The following is a 22,675-nucleotide window of genomic DNA, read 5'->3' on the forward strand; positions in this document are numbered from 1 at the left end:
ATCACCTGCAGCTCTCCGTGTGTGTGAAGCGAGGGGCAGGAAAAGAGGAGAAAACAGAGAAACTTGTACAGCCGCAGAGCAAAGAGTCCTCTTCGTGACTAAATGTGATGACATTTTGTGTTGAAGTGTGATAGAACTGTCGTTACAAACCGAGTGTGGAGAGAAACTCACCTGGTAGCACCTGGTAGAAGTGAAACTGATCACGGGAGCGATCCGGACGAGTGTTCCCGATCTTTCTGGACTATTCTGGTGAGTTAGCGGCCTGTTAGCTCTGTTAGCAGTGTCATCCTGCTTTGGTATACAGAAGAAACCAGTCAGAATAGCTAACAAATGTTTAATGATACGGAGATATGTTTTTTGTGATGATGTGATGATATGTTATTAATGTGCATTACCGTGACGAACGGGTAGCGAGTTAACAAGTAGTTAACGAACGTTAGCTCAGCTGCGGCCTAGTAGCAAGGCCGAGCACGGCTCCACCGCCGCTGCCGCGTGGAGGCTCTTGGTTCAACTGTATCACCGCCATGCTGCATGGAGGCTCTTGGTTCAATGGGATCACAGTGTGGATACCAGTGTGGTAGGACAGGCTCAGTCCTGAGGAGTGACACCTTTTATTTGCACTTTATTTTCTGAGATCTCAGTATTTTTTTTATTTATTTTCTCTGTTCTTTACATTTTTGCTAAAAAACTGATTGACAAAGGGAAAAAACTGTTTTCTCATTGGAGGACCCTGAAAGACAATAAATAAACTGAGAAAAAAACAGAAAACCGGGAATAAAAGGACAATTTAACACATTAAAGGGGAAAGAAACATTTTTTTTTACTTTTCATTTTTTTATTTTTATTTTCTTAAGATACCGGTACCGGTCAGGTAATTTTCAGTTCATACTGTGAATTTAAGTTCATTTAAGGTGTGAAAACTGAACATTCTAAGTTGAAAAAAAGGAATTGAATACGTTAACATAAACGTTTAAACTACATCCTGTGTTGCGTGTTGTGTGGGTTGGAAGTTAGTTGCTTAAATGCTCAGTGCTACCGCCAATCTCCTTATCCGAACCTAGTGAGTAGACAGGACCTGACAGAACCTGAGAAGACTGAGAAAAAGGTTACACTAACAAAAACTGTCCTCACCAGAGAACTACTACTTGTTTGTCCAAAAACTTGAACATAGGACCTCAAGCATGATAATGACTGTCCTTTCTTAAACAGATACTCTAATTGCAACTTTGGCCATGTTGGACCCATCCATAAAAGACCTACGTCCAACCTTGGTTGAGAAGAGAGTGGTGAAGGAAGGTTGGCTGAAATACACTGACCCATTGTGATAAACCGTAACTGTGTCGTCTCTACAGTGTAATAGTAACAAAAACATAGGTAGCATAACATTAAAATTCAGTAAAGTGTAATGTTGGCCGAGAGACCATGGATCATATATTCTCTTTGCCAGCTGTAGGCATCAATTACTCTAATCCAAGCAACTTTTTCAAAACCTTAACAGTGATCACAGACTTAACCACAATCCTCAAATGCCTAAACTCAACCAAACCCTGACAGCAGACGGTTCAGAAAACGGCCACATGGGTAAATTTGGACAGTTTTTATCTACAACTCATAGGACAATAGAAGACCTCCCTTAACTTTATATGGCACAACTGGTTCAGCACTTTATTCAAGCCCCAAGACGATAATCATGCCACTCTAATTGTTGTTAATAATTAGGGCAACACCAGTTGGTAAGTGATGACAAATTACTTAAACAACATCCTTGATTAAGAAGCTTCACTCAGACTACATTACAGTTCAGCCTCAAATCCTTAACACGTTGCACAGCTTGGCCTCTGTGTCAGATGCACACTGAGGGTTTTTATTGTACATGGAAACTCTCTCAGCCCTGTGGAGACGTGGCATCAGCATGGCTCTCCAGTGACCAGGCCATCTTTCACTCTTTTCATATCTGGTTCTTGAGAAGAGATAACTTCATTCTAGATGACACTCCCTAAAGGTTGCGCAGTAAATCATTTATGATTACAACATTATTGTTATCATCTTTATTGTTGCAAGTTGTTAGGAACTAAGAAATTAGTGCATCCATCTGAAAGGACATTAAGTACTAGAATTATGGTGACAATGTACCTTGAAATAACTTAAAGTTCAAGTGGTTTCACACACTTCCAAACATCATGGTACCTTTTGGGGATTTGGGGATGAACTGATGATCAAATCTTCCAAGGGCTCAGCGGCACACTCTGAGCAGGTAATCGCTTCTTTTCAGACAGCTCAAGGTACACCCAGGTGGCAAAGATGGGTTTCATTTTTTAAACTTCTATATAGGGAAAATGAAGACATTCACGCTGTCAAGCTGCTCCATTACAATCCTTCACTCTACCGACCTTAACCCTTAATTAGCGCTCTGGTTGTCTTATATGGGCAGCACAAGGATCCTTGGGTTGTGCTGGAAAACAGGGGTTTGTTATGGTGAGTGCGCACACAGTCAGTGGAGGACTCATCAATCCATGTTGAAACAAGACTTGGAGTCTATCCAGGTCCTGCAGAGTGCAATTGTATATGACACAAGGACACACTCGCTCTAAAAGTCTTGCAATGTTTAAACCAGCTATTAGTGACATACTACCCTTGTATTTATGGGCCCATTTTCCTGACCAAACACTGACAATATGCCTTGCCTCTACCAGGAAATATTGAAGTAATTATGGCCAGATGACAGAAAATATATCAGTTATCTAAATCCTCAACAGTAAAGGTCGGAATTACACTATAAACAACAAAGGGAAGTATTACTTTTGAGCTTTGTGATGTCCCAAGAAACCCATTGCATGAATTTAGACTTTAAAGAATGTCAGTTTGCATTTTTGTTGTGTATCATTTTTATTCACCAAAACATATATATACCACATATTATACACTTCCAGTTACCTTTATGTAATCTATAAGTCATAATTTAATTAATGTGATGTTTGGGTCTTTTTTTTTTTTTTATGAATACAGAATATACAGAATTTGTATTAGTTATAACCCACTTAGCAAAATGAGATTGTGAGACTGCATATCAAAAGCACAATTTAAACTTTAAGGTTTGGGGTTCAAACACACAAGAAGAAAAAGATGTAAAGGAAATGCATCGTGTACAACTGAAGCTACACACACACACACACGCACACACACACACGCACACAAAGATAACCAGGATAACAGCAGGTGCATTTTATATCCCGACCAATTTGCTCAGTGAATAATGGAATATTGCAAGAATTGCCTTTAAAACCAACAGTGCTCATACCCCAAAACCAGACAATGAACCAGATACAGATCTCTACTATTAGTGCCAGGTCTCGACATCAACGCTTGTCTGAGACAAGTAAACATTGTGTTTGGGCAAATGAAAAATGAAAGTGATATCTGACTTGAATGTAACGTTGAAAACAAATTGTCTTACTGTATCACCGAAGCAAGCTTTTACTACTGAGATGCATGTGTCTGTCTCACCACCGGGTACTGAACAGGACTAACAAAAAAATCATCCAGTGGCTACAGTATGATTGTGTCCCTTACAGAACTCTGTGATCCAGCCTTGAACTATTGTGTCCTTTTAAAGACCTTGTAAACCAAACCCATAATGATAAATTCAACACTGAATGTTTTCTTTGATTATTTATTAATTTTTCTGTGTTGAAAACACTCATTGTTATTGAAAGGCATCCGCTAGCGTTCCATACCTTTGGGTTGAGTCTTTCAGCCACTCAGAGGCTTTTTTTGCAATGTCAGTTAAAAAGCATGGCCGGATGGAACCATTCACATGTGCATGAAAAGTTGAAGGACAGTGCAAGGTAATAACGGTGCTGATGATGAAGTAATACGAGGAGCGCTAGTGCAGTTATAGGGCATGTGGGAGGGGTGGTGGACTGGTTTCGCAAACAACTGACTTTCATTGTGGCGTTTGCTTTAGTGTAGATGTGAGGGTTTTTTTTCTTCATCCAACATGTGCCTCTTTTACCGTACCATCCATGACTTTATTGCCTAATCCCAAACAAAGTGACGGTCCGAGTTGGTTACTATGTGCTCATGTTGTGTAAACATAAAGGGTTGCCGCGTCATCCCGCCATGTGCATTTGTTTACATCATGGTAATGACATTGCTGTGTGTAAACAGCTGATGGAGGGTACCTAAAACGTCACTTACAGAGGGACACCATGTGAGGTGGGATGAGAACATGTTGAATTTCCACCTTGTGTCATTCACATGAATCTGACCATAAGACCGTTTGTGTTTATTCATCCCAAACACCCAAAGTGCCAACTGTAAAGACATTAGCTGGAGGCCAGCTATACATAGACACACCAGCCACATGTGTGGTCATGTAGTTTACTTGTGTGTGCTTGCACACACAGTAAGTTTATGACTGAACTCACCTGATCTTGCAGTTGTTTCTGTCAGTTCCCTCCAGTCTTTCAGTTTCTCTCCCATGTATGAAGAGACCATGGGGATTGTGTCTTTCCGTTGACTTTGTGCACAAGCACACCCCCTCATAAATTAGCTTCACCTTCTGTCTGAACACAGTCAGATTTATGTAAGGATATGCATGTAAATTATTTGTCTGGAGGCTGATTGATCTCAGTTATTTTACAGATAAAAGTCTGTAGTATAATAGTTCTGTGCCAACAGTTGAGATGGCTGGTAGGGGCACAACCCACGCAGCTCATTATTTTCAGTTAGCCCCATCCGGCTACTGCCACGGGTCACACTGCCAGCACATGCTGCCATGAAAACAGGGGCCATAATGAAAGATTGCCTGGTTCCATTTGCTTGTGCACATATGCTGCAATCACTGAAATTTGAGACAGAAAATAGATATGCATGCATCTGGATCTGAATCAAAATACATGCAATGACAATTGTGGACATCTGCTAGATTTTTGGGGGGTCTTGCAGTACCTCATAAGAACATGGCAAAATGTTAAAAACAATAAAAAAAAAAAACTTTAAAAAAGCCCGGATCCCCACCAACAACAAATCACCTGTTCCTTTATTGGCCCATGGCCTAACTTCCCACCAAATTCAATTAAAATCTGTTAAGTAGTGTTTGACTATCTAACAAACAAACAGACAAAAAAACAAATTGAACTGACGACAACCTCCCTTGCGGAGGTAATTACGCAAATAAACAGAGGCATGATCCATTTCAAAGGGACTTGTATACAATGATGCATTTCAGACATCGCAGTAATTCTTACCCAGCCTTCTGCTCACTACGTTAACTAACCACATTTGTAACATAATAACACAAATCCCTCTTCTGTCTCTCCTTTTCTCTCTCCCCCCCATCTCTCTGTCTCTCTCTCTCTCAGCCACTCTTCCTTCTTTTCTCTCAGTGGAGACAATTAAAGCACGACAGGTCTTCATTTAACAAGTGCTGTTTCACATCGTAAGGATGAACACATGGCATTCTAATTACAAGCGGACAACACCGGGGCTTCCTCGCTGTTTTACTGGTTCTCCAATGCAGCCCTAATGTACCTGACAGAGAAAGCACACCAGACCTGAAATTACAGGGATTAATGTTTCCAAGACTAAACACTTCAAATGGGCTCTCTGATGTGAGTGCCATGCAGGGGAGCAGGCAGAAAATCCACTTACAGCATCATTGCTTTGGCATTATTCACTCTTGAAAGCGCAGCACGTTTCAGCAAGCTTCGTTGATGAATGTGTCCTCTTTGCCAGGCAAACTTTAATTTGGAGTGTTTAGTGTTAGCTACACAATAATTGTCAGGGTAAGGGGAAGGCAAAGAGGAGGTCCAAAGGATGAGGCCTTGTAGTTGAAGCTAAGAAGAAAAGTCAAATGGTTTCTTTGCTCCACCTGCACTGCGTGTTGTTGAATGAACGGAGTGCTTAGCGTAATGAAACATTTAGATAGCCAAATGTGAGGTGTGAGGGGACTTTTTGGCCGTTTGAAACACATTCTGTGCGGATCGCAAGTTACTCGGGAACATGTCAAGTTTGTAAAAAAAAACAACAAAAAAAACCAACAGATTTTATTTTAAAATAGTTTAAATTTCCAGCGCATAGCTTTTATTTGGAAGTATTGTTTCCTGCTGTACACTGAGATTTTTTTTTTCCCAGTAAAGTAACTATTTGAATGCCCTGGTCTTGGTATTATTGGCAGCATTTCTGACACTGCATGATCTTGAAGCAATAATAAGCACTTTTTTTGATTGCAGTGCAATTTATTCACTTAGTTTTAAGTAATTGCACTTCATCATTGCAATGTTTTATTTATTGTGTTCTAAGCCCATGTGTTGTTTACATTTTATACAATATAATTAAATATATAATCATTTATCTTATATGTGGACCTTAAACCAAATGACCAGTTGGGGACCACTGCCATACAGGGCCTCCTTATTAGCCCATACTATCCACATGTTTTTCTTTTTTTTTTCTTTCATATACAGATTTAGCCACAAACTTTACCTGTATTGTTAAGCTAGTAGCTCCTTTTCACTGGCACAGCTGATGGAGTATGTCAGTGATTGCCAAACATTTCCAATGACTCGAAAGCAAGGTAAAGTCCAAAAGTTCAACTTAATGAAAGAAAGACTTTCACAGCTCCAAATGTGACTTCTGGTTCCCCTTGTGTTCTTTCCCTTTCTCCCCAATGCTTCCACCTCCCCTGTCTGTGTCTGTGTGTTGGGGGCATGGTTTTTTCACACCTGGCTTCTGATTCAGTCTCCACTCCTGTCTTCAATCACCTCGTCATCATGCAGTATAAGAACCCAGGGCTATCATTCACTAATTGCCAGTTTGCCCTGTCAGGAACTTCTTGGCTGCTCAGTGTCTTGAAACCAGAGTTTTTTTCCTGTTTTTTTTTTTTTTGTTTTTTTTTTTAAAGCCTGCTTATTGATCATTCTCTCTTGTGCCTCAGATCACCAGTGTCTGCTTCCAACTCACCACCTCCATCCAAACCATTACACCCTGCCAAGCAAGCCCATCCACTCATCCACCGGCCTTTTTGCTGCCCCAGTTGCTCCCAGCTGCTCCAAGTGCCTCATCTTTCTCTCAGACCTGCCTCTTAGACCTCCCTGCCCCTGCCATTCTCCCAGCTATCTTTTCTAATAAACCCTCCATTATCATCCACACTTACATTTTTGAGTCTGCTTTTGGGTCCTAAACAACACTAAGCCCCAACAAAGATAGATGTCATCGTTTCCAGAATTCACAATATCTAATTAAATATTCTACTTTAATCCATATTTGATGGCGTTTAGCCTTTCAAAAAACATTTTCACTGCAGTCACAATCACAGCCTATATGTTTCCTATCATGCCTAGTGCTGGACTGAATAGTTTTTAATTTGCAGTGAAGTTTGCTGTTTTATGATCCAAAATGCAAATATTACTTTTTGTCTTTGTTTATAATGTGTCTGTTCAGAACATGGTGGTTTACGCTGGTTATTGTCATCTTTGTGCCAGTTTATAGTTTACATTATTAGTGAGTTGACTTACACTTCAGCAAACCAGCTGTATTTCAACTATATTTTAAGAGTTTCTAAAGCAATAGGTGTAAAATTTATATGAACAATTCCTGACCATGACTGTGTAGTCTCACCTGAGCTCAGAAGTCATATTGCATGAGTTAAATATTCCACAAACATGTGATCTGCAAAATACATACTACAGTACTTGATTTGATCATTTCCACTCCATTCTTCTCATCCTCTCCCAACTATTCATTAAAACTAAGTCTCCCATAAACATCAGAATTAACAACAAAATGATCCATTTGATAGGGGTTTTGTAGTCATCTTTATTTTGCTCCAGCTTTGGCAGTCACAATGTTGCTGTGGAAATGGTAGTGTAATATTTTTACTGATGAGGAAGGTGAGCTGTCATGCTAATTTGAGCACATTCTGAATAAACAGTTGACCAATCAGATTGCTTGGTCAGAACTACTTGTTGTATAATAGCAAGAAACTAACACTAAGTAAGTTAGCATGCTCTTGGAAATTACTTCTTATTCCACGGCAGCATGTTGAGCCTTGCCCTTGTTGAGTTCATCTCGGCTTTCTTATCGATTACAGTCAGGTCATTTAAAGTTTTCTTTTGAGGCATGTCGAGTACCTGTAGCAGTGACATCTGCCTGCATTCTAGTGATGGTGTTCAAGCTAAAGTGGTGTCCCTATAGCCTTTGAAGGTTCAGCTTTTGTCAGGACAGGAAATGCCATATAGTCTTCTCAGGCATCCATTATAGTATGTAACAATAATTTTTTTCACTACACACACTCTTGCGCCATTCTCCGAGATATGTGAAGATGTTTACCATCCATTACAGCAGTGTATACCAGTTGCACTGATGGCTGTGAGGGCAGTAATTCAGTTGCCACTAATGTCATGAAGTGATTCTTGGCTAAAGAAACAATTACAACATTATTCCATGTGAGTGAGTATCTTTATTATCTACAGACTAAAGAATAATGTTGTGACAGATTTACAGTATAACGGTCTGTTTGTCCCTACAGGAGTCGAAAGCACATTTTCGATAAAGTTTGTGCTGAGTCGCCACTATCAACATGCTGAGAGGGTGTGTATAGTATATTGTAGACTTGGTTATATTATATTTTGATATTAAACTGCTGCAAATAAACTGCAATTAGGGTGATCCCTCGTAAATCATTTTAAATCATCTGACTTTGTCAGAGACTGGGTACTTTGCATCGTAGGCTATAGTTCTATAGTTTGGATTACAGGCAATACTTTAACTTAATTTAACTTTTTTTTCCTCGATTACTAAGGAATCTGGTATCCACTTGATCTTCATCATCACCTTCACAGCACAGCAGAATTCTTCTCTTGCAAATGTGTTGACACTTTTTCCATTGATTTCACATTCTTATCGAAACACTTAAGACCCAGAACTCCCTTGGCTTAACTGTGTTAAGAGAAAGGAAACCATCTATTAACAGTTGATAGACAGCTATCAGTCCCTCTCCATCTATAAAAGATAACACTTAGGTGTTGCTGTTTGCAAGCATGGCTCAACGAGGCCAAAGTCTCGTACAAATGAATAATGAATAAAATAATAAAAAATGAATGAAGAAAACTTTTGTGGAAGATGTCTCTTTTTTTTAACACTATTTCAACAGGGCATCTCAAAAGTGTAAAATGCAGGTGCAGAGTGCAGCAGGGTTTATTATCTCTAGTAAACTCATCTTTGGAGCAAAGAATACAATTTATGCTGTGATGTGCTGGCTTTTTTCACATACTAGAACTAAATAAAGTATCAACAAATGACACAGGTATATATCACAAACAAAGGTTGAACCAGGTTGATGGAGCTGATAGAAAGGTGACTGGAAGCATCCTTGCCTATGTCATGACAGCTACTGTGTTTGACCACATATATCTCTTGCAGTTGTGGTGTTTGATGGCGATATTTGCCTTTGTTGCATGTTTTTAATGTTTTGTGAGTGTTGGAGCATTTTGAAAAGAAAATGTGTCATTTAGACCACTGTGAACTGTTTTAAAAATGTGACTTCTGACTGGACAAATCGTTGCCGGGCGCAAATCTCATACCTCCACATTGCACTTTTTGGTTTTTTTTGCCCCATAAATTAATCTTGTTGGCCCCTCCCTACATCTATCGATGGGATTTACCATTTCTCAACCAATAAAATACATAAATGAAAATAAAAAAAGACTGTGGCTAAACCTCCTATCTCCATTGGATCCTTTTAAAAACACAGTGTTTTTTCTAATTCCCGCAAAATAGCAATTGTGCAGATAAGAGGTTTGCGCCCGACGGCAGCAAAATGTGTTCAAGCTGCATCAAGCTGTCTGGTGTTGGAAAATATATTCTTAAATCAATGCTGTTTGTAAACAGTAGTTAAACTGCTCCATAGTTTCAATCATGATCCTCTTATTTCTATAGGATGGAGAACATGCAAATAATTGTGATGTGACTAAAAGCATCTTCAACACATTAAAATTGCATTATTTTCAGCCTGAAAGGTGCAATCAGGATTTTATGTGAACAAGTCAAACACCAAAGGTGGCCCAGCCAGATGGGTTTGATGGTTTTAAAGGCACGTGGAGTCAAACACGAGTCCCATTAGTTTCATTTAGATGGAAGCTGGTCCTGTGGGTCAGCGCTAGGCGAGAAGAGTGTAGGGTGGAAGTAAGCTGCTTAGATCCATCTGCTGTATTGGAGTAAAGTTGGGGTACAAGTGTCAAAATGGCCTTGTCCATCTCAAACTCAAGTCCACTGCTTATCCAACTTATCGCACTACTCTCATCCGTCATGTCATTCTTTTGTACTTTACCCCTCATCTCAGTGCTGTAATTGTCTTGCCAGCGTCTTCTTTGCCTGCTCCCTCTGCACATGGTTAAAATTTTATCCCTGAAGGCTTGTTTATGCTGATTTAATAGTTCCTTAGAAAGCATGTCTGTAGGAGCTGGGGGAGTAAACACAAAATTGATGCAGTCTGTCATGCAGCTTATAAAGCCCATCAGTGTCCTTGTGCACATCATAGAGAATTTCCCACTTCCTCTGAGGCATCTTTTTGACCCTCCTTAACTGCATTCTACAGTCTTCTCTCAGTCTCTGACTTTAGCCGATCATTGATTTTGGCTGTGTTAGCTATGGAAACTGAGATATGTTAATATATCTAGGGTGGGGGTGGTTATGGCTATATATATATATATATATATATATATATATATATGATGGTATTGCTTTATATCTTTACTGGTGGGAAAGTTCATATATTTCCTTTGTTAGTACTTCATAAATCTATAGAGTGCATGAACTAGTAAATATTTTGGGTTATTTATACTTTTATCATTAATTATTTTTTATCCATATTATAGTTGCTCCGAGAGAATGCAGAGAGCAATACTGATGTTGACTGTCATGACAACAATAAATGCCAGAATTTTCTGGGAAAGGCAAAGTAAGAGTGCATACTCAAAACAGCACACTTTTCTACATTATACTCTAACACGGGACAGGATATGGGACATGTTATGCATAATAACCAAAATACACACACACAGAAAAATATATGTTGTAGCAAAATACATCAACCAAAAGGAGTCTTTATAAGGTTCATTTTACTGTCACAACCCTATGATAGCTGACAAACTCTAAACGGTGGAACAGTGAAGGAAACCACAGCAGTCGTAAAAATAGCATGACAGAATTTTTGTGTCAAATAGTGTAGGTGCAGAACAAACAAGGATAATTTTGTAACCCTCCTGGGGTTTGACGGAGATACAGTATGCCTCGGGTTACTCATTTTACCGCTTGTAAGGATGGTCAGTACCCCTACTGCGGCAGTCAGGAGTCTGGGGAGACGGCAATGTCCTATTAAAACCATAAAAAAAAAAAAAAAAACAAAAAAAAAAAAACAACACATTGTCCTTGGGTCCAGATCCATCTCACTTCTCCGGTCTCACTTCTCAGCGTAAACAAACATAAAGCACTGAGAGAAGCAACTCACACTTGTATGTTGATACTGCTCTTTTTTTTATTATGTTCTCATAGTGGGTGTGTGTGATGAATTCTGAAAAAAAAACGCAGAACCAGAATAATGTTTGTGAACTTTATACTCTTTGAACTGACAGAGAAATTGTCAATAGAAAAAAATAAAAGAGCTTGTCTAACAACAAATGAAATGAGGCTCTGGAATGTAAGCTGCTGTCTTGACATTAAACATGTCCTAAAAAATATATATTTTTCCCATGCGCTTTCCTTTTCTTTAGTTATATGTATGATCAGTCAGTGTACATCAGTAGGAGTAGAAGATCAGTCAGGTTACACATCATTATCACGTTATGTTTTTTTAGATGGTCAGTTGCCAACATCAGTTTGTCTCCACTTCTACCTTCTGTTACTATTTGGACTTAGCTGAGAATGACAAACTCAAGTGTTTGTGAACATGTTTGGAGTCGGTCAAAAGAAAAACAAGCTGCCAAACAGCATTGGAATTACAGACTATGAAGTCAGGAAAAAACAAAGTTGTAAGACAAAGGATGTTGTCAAAAGTAGAACAAGAACATGGCAGTTTCTTACATTATTGAAAAAAAGAGAGGTCTGATGCAAAGCCCAGCCACTGCAGCACAAAGACCCCAAATGTTTGACCATAGCATTAAAGTGCCATGCATAGTCAAACATAAATACCAATGCACCTTTACTCACTGTCAACAAAAAAAAAAAAAAAAAAAAATGCATACATATATCCATTTAGTTATGATGAAGATTGAAGCAGGCTGTGACCTGTATCTACCTGTATCTCATAGTGTGGAAGTGAGATGGGTGATCCAAGAGAGCAGTTGCTCCATCACTTAATTTGCTGCCAAATTCCATTACTGCTTGAGTACAAAAGTGACCCTGTACACTTTGGTGGCTGATTGAGTGTAATCTGCACTCCACTGACACAGGACCTTAATTTTTTGATAATGACGCCTGGAGATGTGACTGATTGAAGAGCACTTGAAGGAACAGTTCAACATTAGGTGGTAGATGACAAGATCAATACCATCCTTATGTCTTTCCTTTAAATATGAAGCTATAGAGCCAGGACAGGCTTCGCTTAACATAAAGACTGGGGAACAGCTCTGTCCAAAGGTAACAAAATCTTTATTCCAGCACCTCCAAATTTCTTCATTTTAATTTATTTTTTAATCTAATTTGTTTAATTGCAGGTCCCAGACTTTTTAGGCCACCCACCCATATCTACATTCCAACCAAGGAAATGCATTCCCACGCCCCCGACATCTTAAAAAACATATTTCCCAAACTACAGTTTTAACAATTTGTCTTATCTACTCAAGTGTCCCAGTGAGCAATGACAGCATAAAAGCAGTCGTAAAGCTTGTCCCAGTACGTGCTTTGCTCCTGTGTCTTGCACTTGTATTGTCAATGTATGTTTGTTGATGTATGTATGTTTAAGTGCACTCAATAGGAGCTTCTATCCCTATGAGAGACCCTGATTGATGTCTTGGGATCTCTCATCCCAACAATACCAGAGGAAGTACTGGCAACTAACAGCACACCTGGCCCCTGACTGCCTGGAGGCACATGCCAGGCAGGAGCAGACAACGCAGAGGGGCTGTATCCAGGTTTCAGAAGCACCCGTACCTACCACCGCTCCCGGCACTACAAGCGTAGCGGGCTCCATTTCCAAATGCAACAAGCATAGTTCTAAGAAGAAAATAGCACAAGCAGTTGCTTGGTTCCACAACAATATCTGAATACATTCAAAACTCATCTCTGATTTCAGGCAATGCGCCCCAGCTAATCTCCTATACACACTCATTTAAATTTATTGGCCTACAGTTAAGCAACACAGATAAAATGGAATATAAACTCAGATGACTTAACCAGAAAAGCCAAGCTGACAATGTTCTTCCTCAGGCCTTGTCCACATGTACAAGGGTATATTTGAAAGTTTCCAGTCAAACTCTGTTTGCAATTATGATGTGTAGACAAGGAAAACAGAGTTTTTGGCTTGTGTGCAGTATTATCTCCTTCATGAGGCGTCAAAAAAATGAGCCAACTTTTGATGCAATGGCAGATATGACCAAAATAATGCTGCCCCTAATATTGCTGACATGACTTTTTGTCATGTTTACACATAAATGCTCAGTTACCTCCAACTATATTGAGGAACAGAAGCATCAGAATGTGGTATAGAAGTCACTGCTCCAGGTAATATATCTTGAGACTTCTGATTGGTCAACATCTTCTCCTTCTTAGCTTGACTTTAGGGTTATGGTTATATTGTTGCCTTTTGGTTTTGTGATGCTCTAGACAGGCTTTAATTTTATTTTGCGTTTTAATTTGGACAGTGCTCTTTTTCATGAGAATGAAGGAGGGGAATACCCTGTTTAATGAATACCCATGTCCATATGGACTGGGCCTCAGATGGCTATAATTAATACTCCAACCACAAAATGACTACTTATATATCAATTACTCACAATGTTGGGCTTTGGATTCATGAAGGAAACTCTTTCTTGCATGCCTCAGTCATGAATTGAGAAGCAAACATTCGTCATGAATTGTAGTAGATGGGGAGCATGTGTTTGTCAATTTACAAACTCAAAGAATATTCACCTTTTTTGGATTCTTTGTTCACCGTGGAGGAATGCAACAAGAGCAAAGTTTTCCTCCCAAATTAATATACAAAGTATAGTAATTAATATACAAAGGGTGATTTTGTGGGTGAAGTTTTCTTAAAGAAGCTAAAAGTGAAACACAAAATTCTTCTAGTTTTATACAGCCATTATTAAAAGTATCTGCACTACATTTAACAGTTTGGGACTACAGCCTGGACACTAGTGAGAAACTGCAATGCATTGTCCACAGATCCTCCAAAATCATAGACTGACCACACACATCAACTGAATCACCGTGCAACAAACACATAATTTAAATGGGTAGGTAAAATAACTGACCCTTCCCACCCTGCTCATTATTTCTTCTGGCCTCTTACCCATGGGAGGGGCTATAATAGGTCCTTCTCGATCCAAACAAACCGGTTCAAGATCAGCTTTTTTTCCTGCTTCAATAAGGAATTTACCTTCCTGTTCTCCCATCCTTGAACCTTGCATCATGTTACTTTCAGCTTTTTACGGTCAAGGAATATTGTGAATATCATCATTTCCTTTTTTTTCCCGCCACTGACTCAGACGGCCATGACATAAAACTAAGAGACAGTCAACCAGTATGAGCAATACCAGACCCTGAATCTGAGGCAAATACAGGAACTCGGTGATCATTAATGTTATCATTTACACCTGTGTTTTTCATGCTATGTTCAAGCAGCAATCTCAAAGGCTAAAAAATGAAGCCAATGCAAGCCTGGTCAAGACTGTTCAAGTTTACATATGATGCAATAGGTGTCCTCCTTTCGTTGTTGATGTTCCGGAACATCAATTAACACATTCAATGCAATATGTCTTTTCAAAATACTATACTTTTAAATACTATTCTTCTTGTTAGATGCATACAGGCTTTTTGAAAATAAATATACAACATTGGAAAACCATCTTAAATTTACATTTATTTACATTTATTTATTTTTTTTAACAAAAGCATGTAGTTATGTTGATGCAACCGAAGCAGGTGGTTCCATGTAGAAAAAAACCCATCACATTCATACAGGAAGCAAACAGCAAGCTCCTAGGTGAAACTCTGGCATTTTTGGATCCATCCACCATGCTTCCCAATAGCTCTAGGGATTGTCCAGCTCCTTAAATTACATCTTTACTGGAAGCACTTCAAACTGATGCCATCCGGCGGCACATCATATTGCTGCCAAAGGTGTCGTCTGGACTTGTCAGTGTCTGAAACCAAAATCACTGGCCAAACAGTGGTATTTAACGAGTTCTGAATGAGAATGGGCTGATACGCAAGTGCAAAAAACTGCAGTTCCTCCAATGACCACTTGAGGCTGGCTCCATAAAAGAGTCCATAGACCCCCATGTTAAAATGCCCAACTTTACAGCAGAAACAATGTTTACAGCCTGGTACAAAAAACAAATGTTTTGACCTCTATGGCTAATTTTCCAATTTATTACAATGACACAGGACTGGAATTTAGATGTAACCCTCTCATTTACATTTATTGAGTCTTTAAGTTATGCATTATTAAGAACGTGGGCAGCTTCAGCTTTTGGTCCAACTATGGTCACTTCTGGCTCCAAAAATCTAGAATGACGACAGCTAAGATGTCAAACTTGAGGCTACAAAATGAGGGTCCACAAACCAGTGCATCTATTATTTTATACAGTCAATGGCTGTGACATGTCAAATTGCTTTTTGTGCATGAGGCCTGTAGCATCCCACCTCTGATTTTGTGTAGGAGTCTGCTTGCTCACTTCACTGCTGTTCCAGGTTAACCCATAGCTGCAAACTGCTGATAATAAAGCTCCAGAACTTAATGCTGAACAACGAATGCCATGACCTTAAGTAAATGTAGGAGTGTATTTATGTTGGTGTTTGGGTGAGGTCAGCACTTATGGCTTTGGGGTGGTAGTTTCATCTTTAAAAGAAAAAACAAACATTTTTAACACATTTTTGTTTTTGACAGTCATAAGTATGAGCCAAATCATCACATCTCTCCCTCATCCCTGCTTCTCCTCCTCCTCCACACTCTCCTCCCATCTTCCAGACTCTGCACCTCAGCCAAGGTTATCTCTTCCATCGATTCTTATCATCAGCTTTTCAATTGATCTATTACCCCTGCACCCCACCTACTTAATGCTAGCTTGATTAATTATTGTCCCCCACAGGGCTGGGAGTGGGGAGGCTGCCAGAGAGAATTCTCCAGATTAAGATGAATTTTCATTGTCTTTGTTCCCTGGAGTGTCAGAGCACACCAACTTGTGTTGAAACATGCTGAATTTAGAGAAGCTAAAGTGGGTTGGGTCCCCTTCTACTAGTGCCAGATGTGCACTCAGGGCTGTGTACCCTACATACAGTACTCACGGTACCAGCTACAGCTGTTTATTTTTTTTCCTCTGACTTTAATTCTTTGTAGCATCCAGTATTATTTAGAAGTGTCAGATAATTTGTGAAATGAAAATCAAATTCCCAAACCTAATTTGCATTTCCATGACAAGCTTCATTGACACTCTGATATGTTTTATTCCCTGGTAGCACGGAGGAAAAGGGGAGCAAGGTGGAGACAGGAGGAGAGAAACACAGAGGAAGGTTTAAACTGCATTGTGCATAATGGTTTCATCCCATTTTCAGCATTTAAAGCCTACCGTTTATTTTGCTTTGAGAATAAATGACTACATCTAAAATTATAGTCAGAGGGTTTGTCATTTTGAGGGTTCTATCAGTCTCGGTATTTGACGCCTATTTGTTCTGGCAGGAAAATGCCTCGTGGATATGAGCAGATCAACATATTAACAGGCCATTAATGCTGCTGAAAATCTCTTCGGCTGCCAACAGCTTGCAAAAGACACCGCTTCGCCTTTAGCAACAGTTACTGTATATTTGCGGTGGCAGGTAATTCAAACATAATGTACATGCCATTTCAGGAGACATTACTGAGCCGGATTATGGATACAGAAATTCTCTGGCGTTTTGTGTTTGTTTAGGTCCTGTTGTGACAAAATCCATTTAGTGTTCCCCTGCCAGTATAATAATATTCTAATGCAACATGATTATTTTTGATGTATGTATTTATGTAGCTTTCTTTCTTTTTTTCTTTTTTTTTTTTTTGCTTTTGTTGGCTATGGTGGGAATTGAATAAGTACATTTACTTGAGCATATACACGTGCAATTTTAGGTTTCTGTACTGTATTTATAAATATACTATGTCAGATCTATGGTTATCTTTCAGATCTATGGTTATCTTTCACTTTCACTTTTTCCATGTTCCATGTTCAAAAACAGTAACAGACAATCCTGCACAATACACTGTCAAGTATTTCCATTTTATGCGACTCTACTTTCTACATTTAAGGGAAAATATGACACGTTTTTACTTCAGTTTATTTTACAGCTGTAGTTAGAAGTTACTTTTGCAGACAATAGAAAGGTGATTCCTCAACTACTGTGATTTCTGTGTCCCTAGAAATATTTTTTTATCACACTTCTTAACACCAAAATGAACATACAGAAATTTTATAAAAGATCAGTCGCTATTTTCATTATATACAAAGTGATTAAGTTTTATGTTGTTGCTTTTGTTGTAATAATAATAATAATAATAATAATAATAATTAATTTATATTATTATTATTATTATCAATTAATTAACTCATTCATTTCCACCAAATTGTACAAAAAGGCAGGGTTTGTTTTTGTTTTTTTTTTCATGGACAGTTAGCTCCATGGAGGGATCTGAAGTAAAACAAATAATAGTTGAAGGCTGGCATAAAGCATGTGGTCATCCTATAAAATAATCGTTTACACACTACCCAATAGTAATTCAAAGCAGCATCAGCCAACTACAACAACAAACCTTTTTAAAGTGTTGAACAGGAAAAAAATAAAAATAAAAAAAACACAAACACATAGGAGGCCAGTGTCCTTGTTAGAAAAAGGAGCCTCTGGAAAGCTATAAAAGGAGCCTTCTTCTCTGCTTCACTGTGTGCTGTCACTCAGTCAGAGTGTAAGGAGCTCTTAAAGAAATCTCCAAGGCTGACATGCAAGCAACCCCAATGACAATGAAGGGAATCAAGAAACAGCATCAATCTGCAATTTACACAATAAAACTGAGGCCAGAGGACCGATATCAGACACAATGTCTCTGTGAAAAATAAGCAAATGCAGCAACTGAATAACACTCACACAAGCAGAGTCTATCTTTTTTGTTTGGTAATAATATGAGCCTTGATACAAATCATCCAGGCAGTGTGTAACAATCAGGACGTATGCACCCTGTTGTCCTTGTAGGTCAGTAAGCCATGTAGGCCTTCAGAGGCTCCTTGCTGCATAAAAACACTTCAAAGAGACAAATTTCTTCCTTCTGGATGTGGCTGACTGTGTGTGTGCATGTGTGTTTGTGTAGTCCCTCTTTCACTCCTTCTCTCAAAGTATACAATATTCATCTTTGCTCTCACATGCTCAACACCTACTGAACCACGTAAAGTCCTCCCAAATGAAGATGAACTGCAGTAATTACTGTATTGTTTAGAGTCTATAAGGTGTGCAGATTCATTTATTCAATTACCCCATGTTCATGCAACTGTTGCGGCAAAGTGAAAAAAAAAAAAAAACTTTTTTGGTGTGTATTTTTAATATCCATCACATGCCATTGTCACGTCACTCCGCAACAATCCATTATTGATGTCTGTGATTCTGAGAGTCAGTGAACTGAAACTGCAGATTTCAATCTTGGGCACTGCCTGTCACCGAGACGTCTTATAAGCTCATCTGAAGGGGTGCAATACACATAAAAGCAATACATATGTAATTCTATGAACTGCAGGCAGATTTAAAACTCTCAATTTCTTTTTCTAGCCAGTGCCAATCCATTTCGTCAGCTTAAGTACAACTGTCACCAACAGATTTTATTAGCCGTAGCCAGCTAGTTAACAAACTTAATGAGTAAAAACTAATAAGAGAAAAAAAAATCCTTGTCATATGTCATCCTAAAATAAGATTACTCTTGGACAAACAGAAGTTTGATTGATGCTTTAAAGGGCCACTTCACCCCAATATATATATATATATATATATATATATTTTATTTTTTGTCTTACCTGTGTTATCAGTCTTTATTGTCACAGGGATGTCTGCCTTCTCTCAATATAATGGAACTAGATGGTACTCCACCTTTGGTGCTCAGAGCACAAATATGTATATATATATATATATATATATATATATATATATATATATATATATATATATATATAGTATATATATATACACATCATATTATGCATGCATTTAGTTCCTATATTAAACTTCTCACAGCAAGGTCTGACAATTATCTTGAGTAACCAGATCATGATTTCTGCAAAGACGCATTGCTGTTGAGCTATCAATTTTTTTAATGTATTTATTTATTTATTTTTTGGCACTTTGAGAACCATGAGCAGGCATCTCTACAACCGATATTTACAAGACTCACACCAAAACAGAAAAACACCATGAGTAAAAGGACAAATATGTCCCACGCCAACATCGTCATTACAAACTGATTTTGGTTGTCTTTAGCTGGTTACATTGGATGACAGTGTCAGGACAACATTTAATGCCAGTGTCAATTTGACATAGATACAGATGACAAAAGACATTGGCTGCATTTTAGCTGTGTTGTTAAGCGACCAAAATTTGACGTCTTCCAAATATGTCAACTTCATATTGACATAGAATAAAGAATTTAATCAGAAGGTATGGAGAACAAAACCTAACATCTGCTAAACGCATTTGTGTGAATGTCCAAACAATGTGCAATTCTAATGTAGTCACACATTAAGAATATTGTTAATTGGATTTTCATTCCAACCAAAATTTGATGTTTGTCTGACAAAGAATCCCAAATCTTCCTGATTTTCCAATAGGTGTCCAGTGGAAACTGGGAACATGTGATTTTGGGATTAACTGTCCCTTTAATTTTTGTGTTTTCAAATCTGTTTCACTTTAAACTTTACAAAAGGAAGGAAACCAGCTAGTTGCATGTGTTGCGTGGAGTTCTTCCCCAAATCCAACAAAGACATTTGCAGCTTATATTACCCCATACTTTGACTGAATTGGTTTGCACACAGTGGGGAGGTACTACACCATTGTCTCATTAGGTTTTTTATTATTTGTATTTTTTTAATATTATTATTTTTGACCTGCAACCCTAGAAAGTATGATGTGCTCCTGTTGAGTTAAGGCTGTTACTGTAGGAAGTAATACTAAGCTACTTAGCAGGTCATTTTAACAACTGCAGCTCACATTAGTGTAGACAAACACAGTTTAATCCATTCCTTAGGATGCTTTTCATTAATGCACGCTGCTTCAACATGTAGACAAATTCAAAGCTTGACAGGCCCGCTGCGCCTGGATACGGTTGCTATGCTATGAGGGGACAAGGGAGGGCTTTAGGGATCGGTCAATTGTTGCAAAAGATGCTCTAGTTAATTTGACATAAACAACAATGACTGCTCCATAATCCACTGAAAGAGGCTCTGAGACAAAGATCACAGCAAATAACCCGAGACAGTCAACATGATACAACGCTTAGGCTGCACCACAGACAAATCACAACGACCAAAGCTCTGATAATAACCCTATCAGGTGGTTCATTATCATCTGTCTGGTGTGGATTCTTAAGCTAGTAGTGATGTCAAGTGCCCCGTCGTTTGAAAGAAGCAACAATGTCTTTTCAGCTGCAAGTCTGGTCAAACTTCAAGCGTTCTCTCGTTTGCTTTTCACAGTTCTCTCTCGTGGCAGTGACACTCTCAAAGAGTTAACTATCCAAGGACATCGCTTAGGTGAAGAAACCAGCACAAGAGCAAGAGAGGCATGCAGTCAAACAACCCTGCCTTCAGGACTAGCGAGACAGAAAGTGCAAGTGAGACAGTTTATTTCTTTTTATTCTGTTCAGCTTTTTTCCCCCTTCCACCCGCCTTTCCTCGCTAGCGCTCTAACAAACACCCCTCACCCTGGCAAGCTCCCTTCTCTTGCTCCCTTCCCCTGCTTGTCATATGTGGTTTCAGAGCGCCAACCCCAGCTCCGCACCTCCGAGGGAGCTTCAGGCAAGTGTCACTTTAAGTTACACGCGGCACGTAAAAACCCAGCACAGAGCTAACAGTAATAGATCTGTGCAAAATCAGGTCAAATGTCAGCGTTTCTATCCCACCCTTTTGGTGATTGTTACATTTGGGGGGGGGGGGGGGGGCAGAGACTGGCGATTTTTGAAAGGAAGAAAAGATGGCATAATCAGTGAGCTTACATCCATAGCCCACTACCCCCACTGTCTCTTTGCAATCTGCCAGAGAGTGAATAGTGAATAATGCAGACATAACATTGGATGGAGAGGGAACCACATGGAAAGTAAGGAAATCACGCTTGAAGAAGTACACGTTGCCTAAAGGTATGTTGCATATAGGGTCGGAGTCTATATTTATTTGCAGAGGAGTGATTGCTGAACAACAGATAAGGATCCAAAAGGGCTCAATACAGTTTCTTTCTATAAGGAAAACATTTATATATATTTCAGCCTTAAAATAATTAAAAACAACATTTTTCTTAAGTGAAAAACAGTAAATAAAGAGATGCTAAAGAAAAAGAGGGGAAAAAAGCAAAAGCAAATGCTACTTGAAGACAATGACCGTGTGTTTTATCACTTTGCGGTGCTTTCTGTGAAATGCTTGACAGATGTGCACAGCATGATTCCTGAACACTGTTTCTGGTACCTGAGTACTTCAGCTACATCTAGTGGCAAAGTTCATGCCCATGCATTTAGTGCAGACCTGTGCTTTGTAATTTAAAATGCAATGAGAACATGCTGTTGTTGTTGTGGACTGCAGGAGAAAGAAAATAGCACTGAATAAATGCACATATTGTCTGTGCATGTATAAAGAGAGTGGTGCAAATGTATGTAAACATGTAAAATTCAAAAGCAAAGGTGGATGTATGAAACATTTTTGTACAGATGCAGTTAAATCAGAGGCCTTAGGGACTGTAGAAAACTTATAAGGCAGGAGGGGAGGTTTGAAAAAGGTTGGATTATGTATATATATATATATATATCCTTTTAGCTGAAGGTAGGGTATCTACATTTGTCACTGTCCTAAAGCAACCCCTGGCTTCCATTTTTTTCTGCATTCAAACAGAAAGCAGAGCTACAGTGAGGTAAAATGTGTCAGGAAAAATGTGTCTGAAAGACTTGGACACATCATACCTACATATGTTTGCCATAATTTTAGCTATTACTAATTGCTGATTATTTTCTGCAATTTGGTGGCTGTGTGAAAATTGTATATAATTAACATATCATTTTTTTAATTATGTCAAATTGAATTATTTCTAACTTTCATTTAATAGCACTTATCGACATTGTACTTAACAAATCATTCATACATCATTCAGATTAACATCATGTTCAGCCCTTCAATCCCTTTTGTACAGTCCTTTATCAGTAAAAGGTCTGTGAGCCTTTATGCAATTTAGATATAAAACACTAGCAGAATACACTTTTTTTTTT

The 22,675-nt window shown here is 38.7% G+C and overlaps 1 pseudogene; it reads right to left on the bottom strand.

Moving 5' to 3' along the window:
* Positions 1 to 436: 436 nt before the first annotated feature.
* LOC121944313 overlaps positions 437 to 22,675 on the bottom strand; it is a 45,920-nt pseudogene continuing 23,681 nt past the window's right edge.

The sequence above is a fragment of the Plectropomus leopardus genome, chromosome 1 (genome assembly GCF_008729295.1).
Source record: "Plectropomus leopardus isolate mb chromosome 1, YSFRI_Pleo_2.0, whole genome shotgun sequence".
In the NCBI taxonomy this organism is placed as follows: domain Eukaryota; kingdom Metazoa; phylum Chordata; class Actinopteri; order Perciformes; family Serranidae; genus Plectropomus; species Plectropomus leopardus.